This window comes from Pristiophorus japonicus, chromosome 6, assembly GCF_044704955.1.
Source record: "Pristiophorus japonicus isolate sPriJap1 chromosome 6, sPriJap1.hap1, whole genome shotgun sequence".
Classification (NCBI taxonomy): Eukaryota; Metazoa; Chordata; class Chondrichthyes; family Pristiophoridae; genus Pristiophorus; species Pristiophorus japonicus.
The window spans coordinates 51,190,664-51,215,010 of NC_091982.1; positions in this window are offsets into that span (position 1 = coordinate 51,190,664).

Below are 24,347 nucleotides of genomic sequence, written 5' to 3' on the forward strand. Positions count from 1 at the left end.
GCAGCTTTTTACTAGTGATAGCACAGGGTCCTGGCTAGTCCAGGTCCCGATCTGGTGAGCCGTGACGGGTGACCCCTCGCTCTCAAAAGAATCTATTACAAGAAGCAAGTCTGCGGGTTGCGCCATTTCCACTCCGGTGGTGGGCAATGGTAGCCGACTGAGGGCAGCGGCACAGTTCTCAGTGCCTGGTCTGTGGCGGATTACATAATCATACGCAGATAACGTTAGTGTCCATCTTTGGATGCAGGACAAAGCGTTGGTGTTAATACCTTTGCTTTCTGAGAACAGTAAAATGAGCGGCTTGTGGGCGGTTTCGAGCTCGAACCGGAGTCCAAATAAGTATTGGTGCATTTTCTTAAACCCGTATACGCATGCTAATGCTTCTTTCTCAACCATACTGTAGAGTCGTTCAGCCTCTGATAAACTTCTGGACGCAAATGCAACCAGTTGCAGTTTGCCTGACACATTGGCTTGCTGTGACACACAACTGACCCTGTACGAAGATGCATCACAAGCTAGTACTAAACGTTTACACGGGTCATACAATACAAGTAACTTGTTAGAACACAGCAGGTTACTGGCCTTATAAAAGGCTGTATCGAGATTTACCCCAAACCCAGTCGTCACCCTTGCGTAGCAATAAATGTAAAGGTTCCAGCAAAGTGCTCAACCCCGGTAGAAAGTTACAAAAATAGTTGAGGAGTCCCAGTCACATTCTGCGGTCTGGGTGCATTCTTGATGGCCTCCATCTTGGAGTCCGTGGGTCTGATGCCGTCCGCCACAATCTTTCTCCCCAGAAATTCGACCTCTGGTGCCAGGAAAACACACTTGGAGCATTTCAACCGGAGTCTCGTAGAAACATAGAAACAGAAAATAGGTGCAGGAGAAGGCCATTCGGCCCTTCGAGCCTGCACCACCATTCAGTAAGATCATGGCTGATCATTCCCTCAGTATCCCTTTCCTGCTTTCTCTCCATACCCCTTGATCCCTTTAGCCGTAAGGGCCATATCTAACTCCCTCTTGAATATATCCAATGAACTGGCATCAACAACTTTCTGCGGCAGGGAATTCCACAGGTTAACAACTCTCTGAGTGAAGAAGTTTCTCCTCATTTCAGTCCTAAATGGCCTACCCCTTATCCTAAGACTGTGTCCCCTGGTTCTGGACTTCCCCAACATCGGGAACATTCTACCCGCATCTAACCTGTCCCGTCCTGTCAGAATCTTATAGGTTTCTATGAGATCCCCTCTCATCCTTCTAAACTTCAATGTATAAAGGCCCAGTTGATCCAGTCTCTCCTCATATGTCAGTCCAGCCATCCCGGGAATCAGTCTGGTGAACCTTCACTGCACTCCCTCAATAGCAAGAACATCCTTCCTGAGATTAGAAGACCACAACTGAACACAATATTCCAGGTGAGGCCTCACCAAGGCCCTGTACAACTGCAGTAAGACCTCCCTGCTCCTATACTCAAATCCCCTAGCTATGAAGGCCAACATACCATTTGCCTTCACCGCCTGCTGTACCTGTATGCCAACTTTCAATGACTGATGAACCAATACACCCAGGTCTCGTTGCATCGCCCCTTTTCCTAGTCTGCCGCCATTCAGATAATATTCTGCCTTCGTGTTTTTGCCCCCAAAATGGATAACCTCACATTTATCCACATTATACTGCATCTGCCATGCATTTGCTCACTCACCTAACCTGTCTAAGTCACGCTGCAGCCTCCTAGCATCCCCGCCACCCAGTTTAGTGTCATCTGCAAACTTGGAGATATTACACTCAATTCCTTCATCCAAATCATTGATGTATATTGTAAAGAGCTGGGTTCCCAGCACTGAGCACTGCGGCACTCCACTAGTCACTGCCTGCCATTCTGAAAAGGACCCGTTTATCCCGACTCTCTGCTTCCTGTCTGCCAACCAGTTCCCTATCCACGTCAGTATATTACCCCCAATACCATGTGCTTTGATTTGTACACCAGTCTCTTGTGTGGGACCTTGTCAAAAGCCTTTTGAAAATCCAAATACACCACATTCACTGGTTCTCCCTTGTCCACTCTACTAGTTACATCCTCAAAAAATTCCAGAAGATTTGTCAAGCGTGATTTCCCCATGGCTGACTTGGACCGATCCTGTCACTGCTTTCCAAATGCGCTGCTATTTCATCCTTAATGGTTGATTCCAACATTTTCCCCACGACTGATGTCAGGCTAGGCGGTCTATATTTACCCGCTTTCTCTCTCCCTCACTTTTTAAAAAGTGGTGTTACGTTAGCTACCCTCCAGTCCATAGGAATTGATCCAGAGTTGATCGACTGTTGAAAAATGATCATCAATACATCCAGTATTTCTAGGGCCACTTCCTTAAGTACTCTGGAATGCAGACTATCAGGCCCTGGGGATTTATTGGACTTCAATCCCATCAATTTCCCTAACACAATTTCCTGCCTAATAAGGATATCCTTCAGTTCCTCCTTCTCACTAGTCCCTAGAACTTTCGGAAGATTATTTGTGTCTTCCTTCGTGAAGACAGAACCAAAGTATTTGATCAATTGGTCTGCCATTTCTTTGTTCCCATTATAAATTCACCTGAATCCGACTGGAAGGGACCTACGCTTGTCTTCACTAATCTTTTTCTCTTCACATATCTGTAGAAGCTTTTGCAGTCAGTTTTTATGTTCCCGGCAAGCTTCTTCTCGTACTCTATTTTCCCCCTCTTGATTAAACCCTTTGTCCTCCTCTGCTGAATTTTAAATTTCTCCCAGTCCTCAGGTTTGCTGCTTTTTCTGGCCAATTTATATGCCTCTTCCTTGGATTTAACACTGTCCTTAATTTCCCTTGTTAGCCACGGTTGAGCCACCTTCCCAGTTTTATTTTTACTCCAGACAGGAATGTACAATTGTTGAAGTTCATCCATGTGATCTTTAAATGTTTGCCATTGCCTATCCACTGTCTTCCCTTTAAGTATCATTTGCCAGTCTATTCTAGCCAATTCACGCTTCAAACCATCGAAGTTACCTTTCCTTAAGTTCAGGACCCTGGTTTCTGAATTAACTGTGTCACTCTCCATCTTAATAAAGAATTCTACCATGTTATGGTCACTCTTCCTAAAGGGGCCTCGCACAGCAAGATTGCTAATTAATCCTTTCTCATTACACATCACTCAGTCTAGGATGGCCAGCTCCCCAGTTGGTTCCTCGATATATTGGTCTAGAAAACCATCCTTAATACACTCCAGGAAATCCTCTTCCACCGCATTGCTACCAGTTTGGTTAGCCCAATCAATATGCAGATTAAAGTCACCCATGATAACTGCTGTACCTTTATTGCACGCATCCCTAGTTTCTTGGGCACAAGTTTCGAGCCGCGCCTAGAACGGCGCCGTCCCGACCTGGACGCCTGTTTTTCGCGCCACAAAGTGTGGCTAAAAAAAACTTCCAGATTCTCCAGCTCCCTGCAGGTCGTTTGCAGCTCGGCGCAGTGCAGCACGAGCTGCAGGGGGCAGAGCCAGGTCCCTGCGCTGAAAACAGTGCTGGGACCTCTGCACATGCGCGCTACAGTGCAGTAGCTCCAGGCGCCCGAAACTGTGTGGGAGGGGCCGAAGCACACAGCCCCTAGCCCTGGCCGAATGGCCTCACTGGGGCTGCGTGCATAAGGCTCCTCCCATGGCCAGCTCCTGCTTCCTCCCGACCCGACTCGACTCCCGCTTCCCGCCTCCGGACCGGACCCGACTCCGACACCGACCCGACTCCCGCTCCACGGCCCCCCCCCCCCCCCGCCCCCCCGCCCCTGGACCGGACCCGACACCGACCCGACTCCCGCTTCACCCCCCACGCCCCCGGACCCGACCCGATCCCCCGGACTGGACCCGACCCGACTCCTGCTTTCCCCCCCCGCCTCCGGACCCGACACCCGACTCCCGCTTCCCCCCCCCGACTGGACCCGATCTGACCTCCAGATCCCCCGACCTGACCTCCCTCTCCCTCCCTCCCCCCGATCCGAACCGAACCGACCTCCCTCCCACCACCCCCCCGACCCAGACCCGCGTTACCCCCGACCCGACCCACGTTCCCGACCCGACCCAACGCCACCTACCTGTAAATCTGGTGCTGGGGACGGGCCCTGCCCGAAGTCTCGGGCCCGGCCCATTCAGCCTCCCTCCCCCTTCTCCTTTCCCCCCCACCCCCATCTCCTTACCCCCCCCCATTTCCTTACTCCCCCATCTCCTTACCCCCTTCTCCTTTCCCCCCCCCCTCCTTCCCCCCCATCTCCTTTCCCCCCTCTCCTTTCCCCCCCTCTCCTTTCCCCCCTCTCCTTTCCCCCCTCTCCTTTCCCCCCTCTCCTTCCCCCCCTCTCCTTCCCCCCCCTCTCCTTCCCCCCCTCTCCTTTCCCCCCCTTCTCCTTTCCCCCTTCTCCTTCCCCCTCTTTTTCTTTCACCCCCTTTCCCTCCTCCTCCCCCTTCTCCTCCTCCCCCCTTCTCCTCCTCCCCCCTCCCCCCTTCCCCCTTCTCCTCCTCCCTTCTCTCCCTCTACACCCCTTCTTCCCTTCCCCTCGCTGTCAGAAACACAGACACTGACAGACAGAGAGTGAGAGACACAGACAGACAGACAGACAGACAGAGAGATAGAGACACTGACAGAGACACGCTTGTGGGGGGGGGGGGTGGGTGCATCCCAGCCGCTGTTGGAGGGCTCCCGGTGCTGCAGTCGGTAAGTAGAAAATGTTTTATTTATTGATTTAAAAAAAAAATTATTTCTTATTAATTTTTTTGATTGATTTATTGGTTGATTTATTGATGTTTTTATCATTTATTATTGATGATGGCTCTTTATTTGTAAAACTGAAGTGTTTAATGTTTGTAAACTTCCCTTTAAACCCCCCCCCATTCCCTACGCCTGATTTGTAACCTACGCCTGATTTTCTAAAGTGTAGACAAGGTTTTTTTGAGCGTACAAAAATCTTCACTTACTGCATTCTAAGTTAGTTTGGAGTAAGTTTTCACTGACGAAACTTTGAAAACAGGCGCAAGTGACCGGACACACCCTCTTTTGAAAAAAAAATTCTGTTCCAAAGTGAAACTGTTCTAACTGACTAGAACTGGAGCAAACTAAATGGCGAGAATTCCGATTTCTAAGATACTCCGTTCTACACCAGTTGCTCCTAAAAATCAGGAGCAAATCATGGCGAAACTTGGGGCCACAGTTTGATGCTGTCCCCAACCTTACTACTACTGTTGGTGGTCTGTACACAACTCCCACTAGCGTTTTCTGCGCTTTGGTATTCCGTAGCTCCATCCATACCGATTCCACATCATCCAAGCTAATGTCCTTTCTTACTATTGCATTAATTTCCTCTAACCAGCAATGCCACCCTGCCTCCTTTTCCTTTCTGTCTATCCTTCCTAAATGTTGAACTCCGCTGGATGTTGAGTTCCCAGCCTTGGTCACCCTGGAGCCATGTCTCCGTGATGCATAGCGCAGTTAATTCATCCATCTTATTCTGAATACTCCTCGCATTGAGACAGAGCCTTCAGGCTTGTCTTTCTAACACATTTTGCCCTTTTAGAATTTTGGTGTAATGTGACCCTTTTTGCTTTTTGCCTGAGGTTTCTCTGCCCTCCACTTTTACTTTTCTTCTTTCTATCTTTTGCTTCTGCCCCCATTCTACTTCCCTCTGTCTCCCAGCATAGGTTCCCATCCCCCTGCCATATTAGTTTAACTCCTCCCCAACAGCACTAGCAAACATTCCCTCTAGGACATTGGTTCTGGTCCTGCGCAGGTGCAGACCGTCCGGATTGTACTGGTCCCACCTCCCCCAACCTTTCCATTCGCTTTAGAACCTCTTCCAGGTTGTAAAAATGTTCAGTGATGTTGTGACCAGTGATCAGGATGTCATCTTGAAACACCACGGTGCGCAGAATCGATTTCAGCAGACTCTCCATGTTCCTCTAGAAGATGGACACAGCTGAGCAAATCCCAAAGCGGCATCTGTGATATATGAACAGTCCTCTGTGCGTGTTGATGCACGTCAATTTTTTTGACAGTTCAGCCAGCTCCTGTGTCATGTAAGCAGAGGTTAGATCCAGCTTGGTGAACGACTTCCTCCCCCTGCTAGCGTTGCGAACAGGTCATCCACTTTGGGTAGTGGGCACTGGTCATGTAACGAGACTTGGTTGATCCTTATCTTGTAGTCCCCGCAGATTCTGACCGTCCCATCGCTTTTCAATACTGGAACAATTGGACTGGCCCACTCGTTGAACTCGACTGGCGGTATGATCCCTTCTCATTGAAGTCTGTCCAGCTCGATCTCGACTTTTTCTCGCATCATGTGTGGAACCGCTCGGGCCTTGTGATGAACGGGTCGTGCATCAGGGATTAGATGGATCTGCACTTTGGCGCCTGTGAAGTTGCCGATGCCTGGCTCGAATAACGACGAGATTTTTTTCGCACTTGGGCGCACGGGGCGGGGTGTCAGCCACCGAAGAGAGTGATTTGATGTTGTCCCAGTTCTATCGGATCTTTCCTAGCCAGCTTCTATTGAACAGCGTTGGGCCATCGCCTGGTACAATCCATAGTGGTAAATCATGCACAGCTCCATCGTACGATACCTTCACTGCCGCTCTGCCAATGACTGGTATGAGCTCTTTGGTGTAAGTGCGCAGTTTTGTGTGGATCGGGCTTAGTTTTGGCCTTCGTGCCTTGTTGCCCCATAGTTTCTCAAAAGCCTTTTGGCTCATAATTGACTGACTCGCCCCTGTATCCAATTCCATGGAAACTGGAATGCTGTTTAATTTGACTTTTAGAATTATCTGAGGTCTTTGGTGGTGAAGGTGTGTACCCCATACACTTCCTCTTCAGCCTCGGGTTGAGTTGCCACTCTTACTCGTTCAGCGTGATCCACACCAGGTCGGTCATCTTCTACTGACTCTGCCAAGTGGTGATTCGCAGCACGTCTGCACATTAGCTGGAGGTGCCCCATTATTCCGCAGCCTTTGTACACGTAGTGCTTGAATTGACATTGACGAGCTCGCTGATTATCCCTGCAGTGCCAACATGGTGTTAATGGATTTGCATTCACGCCCCACGGCGGATTCTGAGCCATCCTAGGTCTGGCCTCTGCAGGTGTGTAGGCCCTGCCATGTACAGTTCTGCCTGCTGAAGAAGGTGTTATTTTATGCACAGTACTTGCCGATGAGCTTCGATGCTGCAAAGATATCTGTTTCGTGTTATTGTTCGTGGACATGAAAGCCTGGGCTATCGTGATGGCCTTGCTCAGATCTAGCGATTCAGCAGACAGCAGTTTGAGAAGAATGACCTCGTGGCCGATTCAAAGCACGAAAATGTCCCGCAACATTTCCCCCAAAAATCCAGCAAATACGCAGGGTCTCACAAGGCGTCTTAGGTCGGCGACATAGCTCGCCACGTCCTGGCCCTCAGAGTGATGGTGCGTATAAAAGCGATACCTGGCCATCAAGATGCTTTCCTTCAGCTTGGGGTGTTCCCGAACCAACGTGCACAACTCTTCATATGTTTTCTCCATTGTTTTCGTCGGTGCTAGCAGATTTTTCATGAGACCATATATTGTGGTCCCGCAAACGATGAGGAGAATCGCCCTGCGCTTGACCATGGTCTCTTCCATATCCAGCTCATTGGCCACAAAGTACTGGTCAAGACATTCAACGAACGCTTCCCAATCATCACCCTCAACAAATCTCTCAAGTATACCAACGACAGCCATAACCGTGTGAAAGTTCATAATCTGTTACTCGTCGCCAATTGTTATGTTCAGAATAACTCCACAAGACTATGCTGTAAGCTCAAACTGTTGTGACCTTGGTCTCTTTAATGTAACTCCAGTAATGAGGAAACAGTATGGTAAACTGCCTTTTATACCTGCTTGCCCAGGGTGTGCAGGTGACCCTTGGGTCTCCCACAGTTGCGCCCCTTGGTGGCAAGTCTTACGCATTGATAAAGTTTACAGACATAACAGATGTCATAGCAGCATAGCAAGATTCTATTTGACACTGCTTCGGGACACCAAAACAAGCCTCAAAATAGAAAAGAATTGAACCCTAAAATTCCGCACACTTATAAATGAATAAACGCCACACAGTCAGTGGAGCCTGCAATCTAGCTTTGGAATTTGGATGACATTTAACTGTTCTTATTTCACTCACATGGTTAATGATGGTATTTACATCTTACGACCAGGTTACGGTGTGCAATTCACTCCCAGATCTTCAGTATTCATTTTGGAATATTACGATACAGAGGTCATCATTTCGCAGATAAGGAAACACAAAGGTGGCAGGTCGATAAAGGGAGATAATTGACCGTATCATCCTGACATTTAGACCCTTGCACAATCCTTGATCATGTCGCATCCAGATATTTTATGAGTGTGTCTAAAAGTTGAATTTGCATTCACCACTCAGAAAGCATTATACATTCATCTGCAGTTTGTGCTATACTATAGTATATAGTGTTCTCAATAGAAAAATCCATAAGACAGCTTAAAAACAACAAGGCTACAGGAGCGGATGGAATTCCTGCTGAGGCACTGAAGCTTGGCGGAGAGGCGCTATTGGTGCGAATACACAACCTCATCTCTCTCATCTGGAGGGAGGAGAGTATGCCGGGAGATCTCAGAGATGCAGTGATTGTGACCATCTTTAAAAAAGGGGACAAGTCCGACTGCGGCAACTAAAGAGGAATCGCCCTGATCTCAGCCACTGGGAAAGTTGTCGCTAGAGTCCTCCTCCTTTAGCCCTTACGGCTAAAGGGATCAAGGCGTATGGAGAGAAAGCAGGAAACGGATACTGAGGGAATGATCATCCATGAACATAAGAACATAAGAATTAGGAACAGGAGTAGGCCATCTAGCCCCTCGAACCTGCTCTGCCATTCAACAAGATCATGGCTGATCTGGCCGTGGACTCAGCTCCACTTACCCGCCCGCTCCCCATAACCCTTAATCCCCTTATTGGTTAAAAATCTATCTATCTTATTGAATGGTGGTGCAGGCTCGAAGGGCCAAATGGCCTACTGCTGCACCTATTTTCTTTGTTTCTATGTTTCAACCGTCTTCTCCCTGTGGTCGAGGAGCTCCTCCTGGAGTCACAGTGTGGATTTCGTCCCCTACGGGGCACAGTGGACATGATTTTTACAGCGCGACAGCTGCAGGAAAAATGCAGGAAACAGCGCCAGCCCTTATACATGGCCTCTTCGACCTTACAAAGTCCTTTGACACTGTCAACCGCCAGGGTCTATGGAGCATCCTCCACCGCTTCGGATGCCCCCAAAAGTTCGTCACCTGCTCCACGTCGACATGCAGGCCATGATCCTTACCATTACAGACCCAATACACGTCTGGACTGGGGTCAAACAGGGCTGCGTATTCGCCCCAACCCTCTTCTCAATCTTCCTCGCTGCCATGCTCCACCTCACAGTCAACAAGCTCCCCGCTGGAGTGGAACTAAACTACAGAACCAGTGGGAACCTGTTCAATCTTCACTGTCTCCATGCCAGGTCCAAGACCACCCCAACCTCTGTCGTCGAGCTACAGTAGGCAGACAACGCCTGCGTCTGCGCACACAGTGGCTGAACTCCAGGACATAGTCGACGTATTTACTGAAGCGTATGAAAGTATGGGCCTTACACTAAACATCAGTAAGACAGAGGTCCTCCACCAGCCTGTCCTCATCATACAGCACTGCCCCCTCAGTCATCAAGATCTACGGCACAGCCCTGGACAACGTGGAACATTTCTCATACCTCGGGAGCCTCTTATCAACAAGAGCAGACATTGACGACGAGATTTAACACCACCTCCAGTGCGCCAGTGCAGCTTTCGATCGCCTGAGGAAAAGAGTGTTTGAAGACTAGGCTCTCAAAACTGCCACCAAGCTCATGGTCTACAGGGCTGTAGTAATACCCACCCTCCTGTATGGTTCAGAGACATGGACCATGTACACTAGACAGTTCAAGTCGCTGGAGAAATATCACCAACGATGTCGCCGCAAGATTCTACAAATCGCCTGGGATTAGTGTCCTCATCCAAGCCGATATCCCCAGCATTGAAGCACTTGATCAGCTCCGCTGGGCAGGCCACATTGTTCGCATGCCTGACACAAGACTCCCAAGGCAAGCACTCTACTCGGAACTCCTTCACGGCAAATGAGCCAAAGGTGGACAAAGGAAATGTTACAAGGACACTCTCAAAGCCTCCCTGATAAAGTGCAACATCCCCACTGACACCTGGGAGTTCCTGGACAAAGACAGCCCTAAGTAGAGGAAGTCCGGGAAGTAGAGGTGCTGAGCACCTCGAGTCTCAATGCCGAGAGCATGCAGATAACAAGCGCAGGCAGCGGAAAGAACATGTGGCAAACCAGTCCCACCCACCCCTTCCCTCAATAACTATCTGTCCCACCTGTGACAGAGACTGTGGTTCTCGTATTGGACTGTTCAGCCACCTAAGAACTCATTTTAAGAGTGGAAGCAAGTCTTCCTCGATTCTGAGGGATTCCCTATGATGATGATGATGATGATTTTGATGATCGTATGACCTAATGATCCAGAGACGTGAGTTCAAATCCCACTACGGCAGCTGGGGAATATAAATTCAGTTAATTAAATGAATCTGGAATAAAAAACTAGTGTCAATAATGATGACCATGAAAACCCATCTGGTTCACTAATGTCCTTTAGGGAAGGAAATCTGCCGGCCTTACCCGGTCTGGTCTACATGTGACTCCAGACCCACAGCAATGTGGTTGACTCTTAACTGCCCTCTGAAATGGCCAAGCAAGTCACTCAGTTGTCAAGAACGTGGCTCACCATCATCTTCTCAATGGCATTTAGGGATGGGCAATAAATGCTGGCTTTTCAAGCGCCACCCACATCCTGTGAATGAATAAAAAGAAATGCTGGATATACTCATCAGGGCAGGCAGCAACTGTGGAGAGAGAAACAGAGTTAACGTTTCAGGTCGAACACTTTCATCAGAACTGGAAAAATGGAGATTAATAGAGAAAGGGGAAGGAGAGGTGAAGATCTGTGATTGGGTGGAGGGCAGGAGTAATTAAATGACAAAATGGATGTTGGTGCAATATCTATTTGTTTAATAATATCTTATTGTAAGATGAAACTGTTTAAATGGCAGATGTAAGATTTCTAAATCTCTGGCATTAAATTGACAGCGATACAATTCTTTTAAAACAATTCAGAACGGTTTATTAAACACACACACATCACATTTATCAGCAGTCATCAGTTATCCTAGTTACAACAGATACAATGTTACAATAATGATTTATAAAAAGGTATATGTCACTTTCCTCTGGCTGCCTGCTGTTTCGGCTGGTCTTTGAGCAGGCGTTTTGCCATGTGTCCAAGAGAGAAGGAGAGATAGGGCAGTCTGTGCTTTGGGTTTTTATATCCCTTAAGTCCATTGTTCTTCCGAAAGCCTCAGGATTGGACCTTGGTTCCAGGGCAGTTCCTTATTGGCTCTCCTCACTCATGTGTCTGCTGGACTGGCCCAGCCATCCCTTGATTAAATGAATGGCTTTCCAATTAAGACAATACACAAACACCATGCTGGAGGTCTGTGAGCTTCCATTTTGACTCTTTCAAAGCTGTCTTTTCGAATAGTCTACACTTTCAACATTTATACATACACAGAATCAATTTTATGACTGAACACTTCTTTTCTTACAAACTCCCCACCTTGATGGGGAAATATCCTTATTGACCCCTCATATCGTTTATCTCCTCAGGGCTCACATATCATAAATATTAAGAGGGTTCTGATAGCTCTGCTGTTTATGGGTTTTAAACTTCGAGAGAGAGAGAAGTGTAGGCCACATGTAGTAGATTTACTATAATACAATAACATCTCTAGCGGAGGCTCTCCCTGTTATATATGTATATTTGTATTTACTCTGTACAGCCATCGGAGGGCTCATCCCCTGGAGTCCCAAGGGATCCCATAATCCCTTGGGAGCACAGGTATTTAAGGAGGTCTCAGAGGTTGGAAAGGCATTCTGGAGACCTGCAATAAAAGACTACGGTCACACTTTACTTTGAGCTCACAGTATTCAGTCTGACTCTTTCTCCATACACAACAACTGGCGACGAGATACAGATAGCGAACCCAAAGATGCAGAGAACAGTGGGCATCCTGGAGAAATTCTCGGAGGGAGATGATTGGGAATTTTTTGTGGAGCAACTCAACCAATATTTCGTGGCCAACGAGCTAAATGGGGAAGAGAGCGCTGCCAAACGAAGGGTGATCCTCCTCACCGTCTGTGGGGCACCAACGTATGGCCTCATGAATATGCTCACTCCAGCGAAACCCACGGAGAAATCGTATGACGATTTGTGCACACTGGTCCGAGAGCATTTGAACCTGAAGGAAAGCGTTCTGATGGAGAGGTGCCAGTTCTACGCCTACAGAAGGTCTGAAGGTCTGAAGTGGCGAGTTATGTCGCCGAGCTAAGACGCCTTGCAGGACATTGCAAATTTGAAGGACATTTGGAGCACATGCTCAGAGACTTTTTCATACTTGGCATTGGCCATGAAACCATACTTCGCAAGCTTTTGACTGTAGAGACTCCAACCTTGAGTAAGGCCATAGCGATAGCGATGTTGTTTTCGAATCATAACGTACAGGGCAGGTCATACATACCTGCAGCTACACGTCCGCAGATGTCTGAGTCCACCATCAAGGGTGATGAATGCAAGGCCATTAACACCTTGTTGGGGCTGCGGGGGGTGATCATCGTTTCCATTAATGCTGATCAAAGAGTACATTTGCAAGGGCTATGGATCAATGGGACACCTCCAACAAGTGTGCACGTGAGCTGCAAACCCTGTTAAACCTGCAAACCATCATGTTGCAGAGGAGGACAGATCCACGGAGGATCACGACGAACCAGAGCATCAGGTCGAGGAGGCAGAGGTACATGGGGTACACACATTCACCACGAATTGTCCCCTGATGATGCTGAATGTTGAACTAATTGGATTCCCAGTGTCAATGGACCTGTACACAGGCGTGAGCCAGTCCATCATGGGCAAAAAGACTTTCGAAAGGTTGTAGTGCAACAAGGCCTCAAGACCAGTCTTAACTCCAGTTCGCACGAAACTAAGAACTTACATGAAAGAACTGATTCCTGTAATTGGCAGTGCTACCGTAAAGGTCTCCTACGATGGAGCGGTGCACAAGCTACCACTCTGGGTGGTACCGGGCGATGGTCCCACGCTGCTGGCTGGCTGGGTGGGAAAGATACGCTGGAACTGGGACGACGTCCGAGCGCTATCGGCCGCTGATGACACTTCGTGTGCCCAGGTCTTAAACAAATTTCCTTCGCTGTTCGAACCAGGCATCGGGAAATTCCAAAGAGCAAAAGTGCTGATCCACCTAATTCCGGGGGCGCGACCCATCCATCACAAGGCGAGAGCAGTACCGTACATGATGAGAGAAAGGGTAGAGATCGAGCTAGACCGGTTGCAAAGAGAGAGCATCATTTCCCCGATCGAGTTCAATGAGTGGGCCAGTCCTATCGTTCCAGTCCTCAAGGGAGACGGCACTGTCAGAATCTGTGGTGATTACAAAGTAACTATCAATCGTTTCTCCCTGCAGGACCAATACCCACTACCAAAGGCCGGTGACCTCTTTGCAAAGCTGGTGGGAGGAAAGACGTTCACGAAGCTGGATCTGACCTCAGCCTACATGACGCAGGAACTGGAGGAATCATCGACGGCCCTCACCTGCATCAACACGCACAAGAGTCTTTTTGTTTATAACAGATGCCCGTTTGGAATCCTATTGGTGGTGGCGATATTCCAGAGAAACATGGAAAGCTTACTGAAGTCGGTCCCGCACACCATTGTCTTCCAGGACGACATCTTGGTCACAGGTCGGAACACAGTCGAGCATCTGCAGCACCTGGAGGAGGTTCTTAGTCGACTCAACCGCATGGGGCTCAGGTTAAAATGCTCGAAGTGCTTTTTCCTGGCGCCTGAAGTGGAGTTCCTGGGAAGGAGGATTGCGGCGGACGGCATCAGGCCCACCAACGCGAAGGTGGAGGCAATCGAGAACGCACCGAGGCCACAGAACGTGACGTAGCTGCGGTTGTTTCTGGGACTCCTGAACTACTTTGGTAACTTCTTACCGGGTCTCAGCACACTGTTAGAATCATTGCGTGTCTTACTATGAAAAGGGACGAATGGATTTGGGGAAAAAGCCAAGAAAATGCCTTTGTAAAAGCGAGAAAATTGTAATGCTCAAACAAATTGCTTGTGTTGTATGATCCATGTAAGCGTTTGCTACTAGCATGTGATGCACGTCATATGGTGTCGGTGTGTATTGCAACAAGCTAATGATTTCGGGAAACTGCAACTGGTTGCTTTTACATCCAGGAGTCTCTCTAAGGCTGAGCGAGCCTACAGCATGATTGAGAAAGAAGCGTTAGCGTGTGCCTATGGAGTAAAGAAAATGCATCAATACCTGTTTGGGCTAAAATTCGAATTGGAAACTGACTAGAAGCCACTTATATCCCTGTTCTCCGAGAGTAAAGGGATAAATACCAACGCATTGGCCCGCATCCAGAGATGGACGCTCACGTTGTCCGTATACAACTACGCCATCTGCCACAGGCCAGGCTCAGAAAACTGCACTGATGCTCAGTAGGCTGCCATTGCCCCCCACGGAGGTGGAAATGGCGCAGCCCGCAGATCTAGCCATGGTTATGGAAGCATTTGAGAGTGAGCAATCACCCGTCACTGCCTGGCAGATCAAAACTTGGACATGCCAGGACCCCTCATTATCTCTAGTCAAAAGCTGTGTTGTTCACAGGAGCTGGTCCAGTGTCCCAGTGGAAATGCAGGAAAAGATAAAGCCGTTCCAGCAACGCAAAGATGACATGTCTATACAGGCAGGCTGCCTTCTGTGAGGCAATCGAGTAGTGGTCCCCAAGAAGGGCAGAGACAGCTTCATCAATGACCTCCACAGTACCCACCCAGGCATCATAATGATGAAAGCAATAGCCAGATCCCACATGTGGTGGCCCGGTATCGATGCGGACTTAGAGTCCTGCGTTCACAGATGTAATATATGCTTGCAGTTAAGCAATGTACCCAGGGAGGCGCTGCTAAGTTTATAGTGTTGGCCCTCCAAACCGTGGTCAAGGGTACACGTTGACTATGCAAGCCCATTCTTGGGTAAAATGTTCCTTGTGGTTGTCGACGCATACTCCAAGTGGATTGAATGTGAGATAATATCAGCTAGCACGTCCACTGCCACTACTGAAAGCCTGCAGGCCATATTTGCCACACACAGCCAACCCGATGTCCTGGTGAGCGACAATGGGTCATGTTTTACCAGTGCTGAGTTCAAAGAATTCATGACCCGTAACGGAATCAAACATGTCATATTTGCCCCGTTTAAACCAGCGTCCAATGGTCAGGCAGAGAGAGCAGTGAAAACCATCAAGCAAGGCTTGATGAGGGTAACTGAAGGCTCACTGCAGACTCGCCTATCCCGAGTCCTGCTTAGCTACCGCACGAGAACCCACTCACTCACTGGGATCCCACCTGCTGAACTGCTCATGAAAAGAGCACTTAAGACAAGGCTCTTGTTAGTTCACCCTGATCTACAGGAACAGGTAGAGAGCAGGCGGCTTCAACAAAGTGCATACCGTGATAGCGCAAATGTGTCACCCGAGATTGAAATCAATGATCCTGTATTTGTATTAAATTATGGACAAGGTCCCAAGTGGCTTCCCGGCACTGTCGTGGCCAAACAGGAGAGCAGGGTATTTCGGGTCAAACTTTCAAATGGACTCATTCACCGGAAACACTTAGACCAAATCAAACTCAGATTCATGGACTATTCTGAGCAACCCACCTTTGACCCTAGCTTTTTTGATCCCCCAACATACACACCAATGGTAACCAGCACCACGGGGTTGACCACGAAGCAGAACCCATCATCCACAGCAGCCCAGCAGAGCCCGACACACCAGGCAGCCCAGCAAGGCCAGCTGCACAGCAGCCCAGCGAGGGCCCAACAAACGATTCAACAACATCAGCTTTCACACTAAGATGATCTCATAGAAACGTTTAAAATTCTGGCGGGTTTAGACAGGTTAAATGCAGGAAGAATGTTCCCAATGTTGGGGAAGTCCGGAACCAGGGGTCACAGTCTAAGGATAAGGGGTCAGCCATTTAGGACCGAGATGAGGAGAAACTTCTTCACCCAGAGAGTGGTGAACCTGTGGAATTCTTTACCACAGAAAGTTGTTGAGGCCAATTCACTAAATATATTCAAAAAGGAGTTAGGTGTAGTCCTTACTACTAGGGGGATCAAGGGGTATGGTGAGAAAGCAGGAATGGGGTACTGAAGTTGCATGTTCAGCCATGAACTCATTGAATAGCGGTGCAGGCTCGAAGGGCCGAATGGCCTACTCCTGCACCTATCTTCTATGTTTCTATGATCAACCAGGGCAAGAAGGGCCCCAGATCGACTCACATTGTGAATAGTTCCACTATTGACTTTGAAGGGGAGTGTTATAAATGTATACTTGTATTTACTCTGTTCACCCACCAACGGGCTCATCCCCTGGAGTTCCAAGGGATCCCATAATCCCTTGGGAGCACAGGTATTTAAGGAGGTTTCACAGCTTGGAGAGGCACTCTGGAGACCTGCAATAAAAGACTAAGGTCACACTTTACTTTGAGCTCATAGCGTTCAGTATTACTCTTTCTCCATACACAACACTCCCCTTCCCGTATCTTCAGTGCACCGTCGCTTCTCGAAGCACATTGATGATTGATGATGTGCGTGAGTCATGCTGCAGCTCCCGCTTCTCCATCTTCCCTCGGCTTCAGTCGTGGCCAGTATCGTCTTGACAATCGTGAGGATCCGTAACATGGTCTGTGGGAAACAAGATCAGTGCAGTATTTATTCTTTGGCAGTTTTTAAACTGATTAATGCCCTTTTTTCCCGGTAACTGAATCAAATAAACCGCGGGGTTCAATCGGTCTATAATCTTATGCGGTCCCCATAACCCGGACTCAAAGGCAGCTTCTTTTTCCCATAATTTGGAATCATTACTGAGTCTCCCACCGTGTATTCAAAGGGACGTACTTTCTTGTCAAAGTACCTTTTAATTTGTCTTTCTGACTTCCCCAATTTGGTGGCCACAAATTGATTGATCTGATCGGTGTGATCTACCACTTATTCCAGCCATTTGGAACTACATGGTTTCATTGTCAGGGAACTCATCCCTGTTAGTGTTAGTTGGCCTGGTGTTCTCATGAGCCTCCCCGTCATGGCCTGATATGGGGAGACCCCTGTTGTTCTATGAGGTGTGGACCTCATTGACATTAAGCACATTAGCAGCATGTTAGTCCAATGGTCCACGCACAATTTTTTTAACATTAACTTGAGAGTTCTGTTCCCCCTTTCGACCCCTCCGCAAGACTGGGAGTGGTGAGCAATATGTAATTTGTGTTTTATCCCCAACATTTCCTGCAGGTGGATAAAAATATTAGTGGTAAAGTGTGAACCTTGAGCACTGTCCACTTGTACTGGTACTCCCCATCTACAAAACACATGATTCAGTAGTATTTTGGCTGCTGTGATTGCGGTGTTGGAGCGGCAGGGGAATGCTTCGATCCATTTAGTGAATTGATCCACCACCACTAGGGCATGCTGAAAATTGCCTTGTACCTGTGGAAGTGGCCCAATGAAGTCGATCTGGAGGTGAGTCCATGGCCCTTGAGGGGGTGCGCTTTGAAGCAAGGCTCGGTTAGTGCATGCGAGAGGATTGTGTTGCAGGCACGGTAGGCATCGTGCCATGTATTGGTTTATTGTTTCCCTCATGGAAGGCCACCAAGCTGTGGATACTACCTTATAGAAGGTTACCAAGGCCGAATAGTGCCGTGCTGTGGGGTGGGAGTGAAAGAGGGAGAGCAGTTCCTGACCCACCTCTGGTGGAACACACACCACCGGGCAGGTGTTTGGCTTTCTTTTGAACATTAGCAACTGCTCATCTGAGTCAGGGGCAGTGGCTAGCATGGTATTGGGATCCCAGGCTGTTGGTTGAGGAAAGGATCTGCCTTCCTTGTGCCAGGTGCTTACAACAGCAAATGACCAGTATTGCTGCAGGGATTTTAAATCCAGGTGATCTGTTGGGGAGGCCTTTCTAACAGCATTGCAGGGCTCAACAACTATATCCTCTATCTTCCCATCAATCCCAGAGTCCTTGGCTGCTCCATCTGCTCTGGAATTTCTCTCACTATGTGGACCTCCTTTTCTATGGGCTGCTACCTTTACTATGAAGCAGAGCTGGGATTGCTATTTAAGGTATGACCAGAGCAGGCAAAACCAGGACCCATGGACCAGGGCCTTATCGTCTATAGTACAATAGGCATTTTTGTGGTATAGGGGTAAGGAGAGCATGGTGTTTATAGCATAGGCACTATCTGACCAAATATTCACCGGTCTATCTGAGGTTTCCTTTACAGCCGTTAGAAGTGAGGCGATTTCTGCATATTGTGAAGACTGTCTGTTGCATCTTCGCTGGATGGTTCTTTCTGGCAATATCACAGCATATCCGGTGTGAGGGGATCCCTCAATGTGATATGAGGACCCATCGATGTAGACATCTGGGGCACCCTGTATGGGCTCTTTCTGCACAGAATGGGTCTCAAAGTTAATCAGGGGTAGCAGACATTCATGCGGGTCCTCCTCATAGATCAGAAATTGTGGCTGCAATGTGGTGGGTTTGGAAATGGTATCAATGTCTCTTTCCATAAATTCCAATGTCCATTTGCTGAGGCGCTGCGAGGAAACTAGCGAATCTCCAGGTTTCATCAGTAGTTTCAGAGGTGTGTGTCCGCTATACAGGATTGTAGCCGATAATCCAGGAATAAAGGTAAAGTGAAGTACCATCCAGAAGATGGCCAGTAGGTGGCGCTCGCATGCGGTGTACGTCTTTTCTGCCCCCTGCAGGATTTGAGACGCATATGCAATGGGCTGTAGTCGATCAGCTTGCATTTGGCACAAAACTTCAGTGCGGCTTTGCTCTGTGGCCCAACCTCCAAATGGAAGGGTTGCTTGGGATCAGGAGTGATCAGACATGTGGCCTGTAGCATTGCATTTTTTAATTTAGCCATGGACTGGGTGTGGGCATCAGCCTATGCTGGGCGTATGTCATCACCCTGCAGTTTTATCCAATCATACAGGGGCTTTGCACACACTGCAAAATCTGAGATAAAGTTCCTTTGGTACCCCACCAAACGCAAGAATGATCGTAGGGCTGTTTTGGAAGTGGGTAATGGCAGTCGCTATATTATCTCCACCTTGAGAGAGTTATAATAGAAACATACAAAATAGGTGCAGGAGTAGGCCATTCGGCCCTTCGAGCCTGCACCGCCATTCAATGAGTTCATGGCTGAACATGCAACTTCAGTACCCCATTCCTGCTTTCTCACCATACCCCTTGATCCCCCGAGTAGTAAGGACTACATCTAACTCCTTTTTGAATATATTTAGTGAATTGGTCTCAACTACTTTCTGTGGTAGAGAATTCCACAGGTTCACCACTCTCTGGGTGAAGAAGTTTCTCCTCATCTCGGTCCTAAATGGCTTACCCCTTATACTTAGACTGTGACTCCTGGTTCTGGATTTCCCCAACATTGGGAACATTCTTCCTCTATCTAATCTGTCTAAACCCGTCAGAATTTTAAACGTTTCTATGAGATCCCCTCTCATTCTTCTGAACTCCAGTGAATACAAGTCCAGTTGATCCAGTGTTTCTTGATATGTCAGTCCCGCCATCCCGGGAATCAGTCTGGTGAACTTTCGCTGCACTCCCTCAATAGCAAGAATGTCCTTCTTCAAGTTAGGAGACCAAAACTGTACACAATACTCCAGGTGTGGCCTCACCAAGGCCCTGTACAACTGTAGTAACACCTCCCTGCCCCTGTACTCAAATCCCCTCGCTATGAAGGCCAACATGCCATTTGCTTTCTTTACCGCCTGCTGTACCTGCATACCAGCCTTCAATGACACCCAGGTCTCGTTGCACCTCCCCTTTTCCTAATCTGTCACCATTCAGATAATAGTCTGTCTCTCTGTTTTTACAACCAAAGTGGATAACCTCACATTTATCCACATTATACTTCATCTGCCATGCATTTGGGGGATGATCCCTCTGGAGAAATGGACACTCCTAGAAAGGTGACCTGTTCTTTTACAAATTGGGCCTTATGGGGATTCACCTTTAATCCCACTTGAGCCAACAATGTCAAAAGTTCGTGCAAAAGGGGCAGATGCTCCTCTCTGTTGTCGGTTGCCAGCAGTAGGTTGTCTATGTACTGCAGCAAGCAGGTAGGGTGGGAAAAGTCTTTTAAAATTGCAGCCATTCTTTTGTGGAATATCGTGGGGACATTGTGTAACCCCTGAGGCAGGCATGTCCAGGTGTAGCTCTGGTCCTCAAATGTGAATGAAAATTTGTACTGGTCTTCCCTCTTATCAGGGATACTCCAGAAGCCATTGGCAATGTCGAAGGTCGAGAAATACTTGGAACCAGCAGGAATTTGAGATAATATGGTCGGAGTTTCTCTTATTACCAATGAGCAGCCTGGTGTTACAGAATTTACCTTTCTGTAATCAATAGTCAGTCACCAGCTGCTATCAGGCTTTTTAACTGGCCATATGGATGAATTGGCCTGTCCTAAGAACACCTTGCTCGACTAGGGATTTTATGGTGTCTCGGATGTAAGAGTGACTCTCCCTTGGGATGGGGGACTGTTTAGTGAATGAGTGAGGGGAGGGGTCCCTCAATAGATTCCTCACCTGCCATTTTTCCACAGTCATGCTTGCATGTGGCAAACACTGCTGGGTGTTCCTGAATTAGTTTTGCCACAGCTTCATTTTCGCTCCCCAGAGGATCATACTCAGATGGCTTTTTAATAGCAAAAACCGAGGGAGCATCTGAAATTTCTAACACTCCTGCCTTATCTCTCAATCCCATCTAAACACAGTCCTGATTATAATCTTTCACCGCGCCATACTGATCCAACACATCAGTCCCTAACATTCCCCTTCCGTCGGGGGTGATCATCAGCATCGGCGCTGGGACCTTACAGGTGAGGCCTCCCAACTGAAGTTCAGTGGCCTTCTCTGTATACGCGGTGGTTGTATCACCGTTAAACCCTTTAAGGGTCATACAACCCTTGCCCGCTGCTGCATGGCGTTCAGGGTATGGGGTGTGGATGATGGTAACGGCTGAGCCAGTATCGATAAGCATAATTTGCTGCCTGCCCCCTTTTAAAACAACAAGGACTACTGGTCTCCCGCTACCATCATGTTGGAACCCTACATCCGACCAATCTTTGGGGGGGGGGGGGGGCGAATCCTGTCATAGGGTCAATCCTTGAATGGGTCTCTCTAACGTGTGCATCGGCGTTTGCATGCACCGGTAAATGATTTTGCATCCTCCCCGTGACAATTTGGGTTTATATAAGGGTTATCAATTGATCCAATCGTTGATCTGTCCCAGAGGGTTTGGATTCGTCCCTCAGGAGGTATCTATGTGTTGCATCATGGTTCGGTGCTGGTCTGAGTCTGCTGCAGTCTTTTGCTAAGTGGCCTACCTTCTTACAATTGAAGCACTGTCCCTTAAAGGGGTAGTTTTCGAGATCCCTCCACCATTGACACTGGTTTATTTGCAGTGGGGGTAACTTCACCTTTAACTGGTCTTTTGCCATCTCCCAGGCTATTTGAGTGCTGGTCTCTATATCTGTCCACTGATTGGTGGGCCTCATGGCTATTCCCGGGGTGGTTTTAACTAGAGGGTGGAGTTGGGTCAGGAACATCGATTTAAATTATTCCTGATTCTTTCCTACTGTAGCATTTGCGGGTGCCTGGTTCTGCGTACGTTGATAGATAGTACAGCTGATTACGGAAGGCTCTAGGGGTCTCTTCGGGGCGCTACCTGGTCTGATTAAGCGGAGCCACTAAGTTCAAGTTTTGGATCCCTAAATGGTTTAGGATCTCGGTCATGAGTGCATTGGCTGCTGCGCTAGGCTAGAGGACTTCGTCTTGCAGATTATATTTTAGGGAAGTGGAACAGATTTTTAACCAATAAGGGAATTAAGGGTTACGGGGAGCGGGCGGGTAAGTGGAGCTGAGTCCACGGCCTGATCAGCCATGATCTTGTTGAATGGCGGAGCAGGCTCGAGGGGCTAGATGGCCTACTCCTGTTCCTAATTCTTATGTTCTTATAACAGGCCAAGAAGAGGACTCGTGTTAAGTCTCTCTCTTCCAGCTCGGGGTGACCCCTCCTGAAATTTGCCCACCTCCTATTAACTTCCAGTGGGTCATCCCCATCATTAATGGGCCACAGCTCGTGGCTACACACCATGGTGTCAGCACCAGATATGGACCGTGAGTCGGTATGGTTACTGGTGATATGACCGTGCGTATTGCATCGTAAAGAAGTGGTTACTATGGCTACGATTGGCTCTTGTGTCTCCAAGGTATCCCATCCTACACCACCCTTCTGGGGATTATACTGACTGCCTTCCTCTTCCCAATCTGTCTTCCCCTTGTCCCCTTCTGCTGTTTCTGTTATGGCTCCCCGTGTTACTACAGATACCAGGGCCTTCTGCTCCCTTAACTTACTTTTTAGGCTAGCTATTTCTAGTTGGCACTGGGAGTGATCTGCCTCACTATGTGGCTTCTTAATTACTTCCCTTAATGCCCCCCCTAGCATCTTCTATCTCTTGCTGGAGCCTAAGTTTTCCAACTTATATTTTTTTTAACTCTAATTTATTTTCATTTGCTTCAACAACGGCTGCTGTGGCATTTAAATTTGAGAAGCTTTGTTGCTGTAGCAGTGAAGCTGCCTGTTCAACCCCTCTTTCTAATTGTCTAATAATGTGGTTTAATTAATCAATTTCTTGTCCTAAATGCTGTATTTCTCCCTCTTTTAACTGCTTCACAAGTTGGAGGCCTTCTTCCTTTTGTTGCTTTATACCTTCATTCTCTCTTTCTTTTAGTTGAATCTCTCTTACTTGCAATTCTTTTAAATTTGGTATCACTTTGGCCTCCTGCTTCATTAATTCCTCATCTCTCTGAGTACAATAAAATGCGCTGAATGCTACGAGACTGTTTGCCCGTTTTGGCCTTAGCTCTCCCTTATCTACTCTCTTATGGGTAAGTGCCTGCCACCAGCTCCCCGAAGGACGCCGGTTGACCCTTGTGGAGGTACCGTGCCTGTGCTTTTTTAGGCGAGTGGGCAAATACATGGCAGATGCAGTATAATGTGGATAAATGTGAGGTTATCCACTTTGTGGGCAAAAACACGAAGGTAGAATATTATCTGAATAGCGGCAGATTAGGAAAAGGGGAGGTGTCATGATTCATCAGTCATTGAAGGTTGACATGCAGGTACAGCAGGCGGTGAAGAAGGCAAATGGTATGTTGGCCTTCATAGCAAGGGGATTTGCGTATAAGTGCAGGGAAGCCTTACTGCAGTTGGATAGAGCCTTTTTTGAGGCCTCACCTGGAATATTGTGGTCAGTTTTGGTCTCCTAATCTGAGGAAGGACATTCTTGCTATTGAGGGAGTGCAGCGAAGGTTCACCAGACTGATTCCTGGTATGACAGGATTGACATATGAGGAGAGACTGGATCGACTGGGCCTGTATTCGCTGGAGTTTAGAAGGATGAGAGGGGATCTCATAGAAACATAAGATTCTGACGGGACGGTACAGGTTAGATGTGGGTAGAATGTTCCCGATGTTGGGGAAGTCCAGAACCAGGGGACATAGTCTTAGGATAAGAGGTAGGCCATTTAGGACTGAGATGAGGAGAAACTTCTTCACTCAGAGAGTTGTTAACCTGTGGAATTCCCTACCGCAGAGAGTTGTTGATGCCAGTTCATTGGATATATTCAAGAGGGAGTTGGATATGGCCCTTGCGGCTAAAGGGATCAAGGGGTATGGAGAGAAAGCAGGAACGGGGTACTGAACGAATGATTAGCCATGATCTTATTGAATGGCGGTGCAGGCTCGAAGGGCCGGATGGCCTACTCCTGCACCTATTTTCTATGTTTCTATCTTTTATGTCTTGTATCGGGAACTTTTTGGACAACTTCTCCTGATAAACTAGCTCAACATTACTTTTTATTGTTGGCTTTCTGTTGATGACCGATCCCTTCATCCTGTGTCTTTTGAATATAACTACTGGTGGGACCTCACTTAAACAGTTACAACTATCGAGACAACTGCTCCTTAAGACGCATTTTCTCCCGATCCGTTTATAATTAT